This window comes from Arachis ipaensis, chromosome B7 (genome assembly GCF_059453495.1).
Source record: "Arachis ipaensis isolate K30076 ecotype BB chromosome B7, ASM5945349v1, whole genome shotgun sequence".
Classification (NCBI taxonomy): domain Eukaryota; kingdom Viridiplantae; phylum Streptophyta; class Magnoliopsida; order Fabales; family Fabaceae; genus Arachis; species Arachis ipaensis.
In genome coordinates, this window is record NC_142442.1 from 103,992,979 (window position 1) to 103,995,533 (window position 2,555).

A 2,555-nucleotide genomic window follows, 5' to 3' on the forward strand; every position below is an offset into this window, starting at 1 on the left:
GCTGGCCATTGGCCATGTCTAGTGTTTTGGACTGGAGCTTTCATTGAAAGCTTGGCTGGCTAGTGAGCCATGTCTAATTCCTGGACTGAAGCTTTAGACTAACATGGCAAGATTCCTGGAATTCATATTAAAAATTTTAGAATACTTATTTTCTTTTTCATATAATTTTTCGAAAAATATAAAATAAAAATCCAAAAAAAATTAGAAAATCATAAAAATAAAAAATATTTTCTGTTTCTTGTTTGAGTCTTGAGTCATATCATAAGTTTGGTGTCACTTGCATATGCATCTTGCATTTTTTCGAAAATATCATGCATTCATAGTGTTCTTCATGATCTTCAAGTTGTTCTTGGTAAGTCTTCTTGTTTGATCTTGATGATTTTTTGTTTTGTGTCTTTTCATGTTTATCATATGCATTCTTGAATTCTTAGTGTCTAAGCATTAAAGAATTCTAAGTTTGGTGTCTTGCATGTTTTCTTTGCATTAAAAATTTTTCAAAAATATGTTCTTGATGTTCATCATGACATTCAAAGTGTTCTTGGTGTTCATCTTGACATTCATAGAATTCTTGCATGCATTCATTGTTTTGATCTAAAAATTTCATGCATTGCATATTTTTCATGTTTTCATAAAAATTCAAAAAATCAAAAAAAAAAAATATCTTTCCCTTTTTCTCTCATCAAATTCGAAAATTTGAGTTGACTTTTTCAAAAATTTTTAAAATCAAATTGTTGCCAATGAGTGAAATCAAATTTTCAATTTGAAAATCTTATCTTTTTCAAAATCTTTTTCAAAAATCAAATCTTTTTCAAAATTCTTAGTTATTTTCGAAAATTCCAAAAATATTTTTCAAAAATCTTTTTCTTATTTTTATATCAAATTTTCGAAAATAACATAATCAATTAATGTTTTGATTCAAAAATTTGAAGTTTGTTACTTGCTTGTTAAGAAAGATTCAAACTTTAAGTTCTAGAATCATATCTTGTGATTTCTTATGAATCAAGTCATTAATTGAGATTTTAAAAATCAAATCTTTTTCAAAACTAATTTCTATCATATCTTTTCAAAAATATCTTCTTATCTTATCTTTTTCAAAAATATCTTTTCAAAATATCTTTTCTAACTTCCTAACTTCTTATCTTTTCTAACTAACTAACTAACTTTATGTTTGTTTCTTAACTTTTTCAAAACCACCTAACTAACTCTCTCTCTCTCATTTTTCGAAAATATCTCTCCCCTTTTTCAAAATTTCTTTTTTATTTATTAATTGTTTTAATTTTTAAATCTTAATTTTCGAAAATTACTAACACACTTTCAAAAACCAATTTTCAAAAATCACTAACTCCTTTTCAAAAATAATTTTCGAAAATTCCCTCTCTCTCTCTCATCCTATTCTATTTATTCATTCATATCCTAACATCTCATCTCACATCTCTTCCATTCGTACAGTTGCATTTCTTCCCTTACATCACATTCTTTGTCTCCCCTTTCTCTTCCACTCACAAAGGGATCCCTATACTGTGGTATAAAGGATCTCTATTATTATTATTATCATTTTTCTGTCCATTCTTCCTTGTCATATGAGCAGGAGCAAGGATAAGAACATTCTTGTGGAAGCAGATCCAGAACCTGAAAGGACTCTGAAGAGAAAATTAAGAGAAGCTAAAATACAACAATCCAGAGATAACCTTTCAGAAATTTTCGAACAGGCAGAGGAGATGGCAGCCGAAAATAATAATAATGCAAGGAGGATGCTTGGTGACTTTATTGCACCTAATTCCAATTTACATGGAAGAAGCATCTCCATTCCTGCCATTGGAGCAAACAACTTTGAGCTGAAACCTCAATTAGTTTCTCTGATGCAGCAGAACTGCAAGTTTCATGGACTTCCATCTGAAGATCCTTTTCAGTTCTTAACTGAATTCTTGCAGATATGTGATACTGTTAAGACTAATGGAGTAGATCCTAAAGTCTACAGGCTCATGCTTTTCCCTTTTGCTGTAAGAGACAGAGCTAGATTATGGTTGGATTCTCAACCTAAAGACAGCCTGAACTCTTGGGATAAGCTGGTCACGGCTTTCTTAGCCAAGTACTTTCCTCCTCAAAAGCTGAGCAAGCTTAGAGCTGATGTTCAAACCTTCAGACAGAAAGAAGGTGAATCCCTCTATGAAGCTTGGGAAAGATACAAACAGTTGACCAAAAAGTGTCCTTCTGACATGCTTTCAGAATGGACCATCCTGGATATATTCTATGATGGTTTATCTGAGCTATCAAAGATGTCACTGGACACCTCTGCAGGTGGATCCATTCACCTAAAGAAAACGCCTGCAGAAGCTCAAGAACTCATTGACATGGTTGCTAATAACCAGTTCATGTACACTTCTGAAAGGAATCCTGTGAGTAATGGGACGCCTATGAAGAAGAGAGTTCTTGAAGTTGATACTCTGAATGCCATATTGGCTTAGAATAAAATATTGACTCAGCAAGTCAATATGATTTCTCAGAGTCTGCATGGAATGCAAGCTGCATCCAACAGTACTCAAGAGGCATCTTCT

The 2,555-nt window shown here is 31.9% G+C and overlaps 1 non-coding gene across 1 annotated transcript; it reads right to left on the minus strand.

Annotated features, from left to right (window-relative positions):
- Window positions 1-2,114: 2,114 nt before the first annotated feature.
- LOC148553588 (small nucleolar RNA R71) lies at window positions 2,115-2,222 on the minus strand. The gene has a single exon (XR_015893224.1). It is a non-coding gene; the product is annotated as a small nucleolar RNA R71 (small nucleolar RNA).
- Window positions 2,223-2,555: the final 333 nt, after the last annotated feature.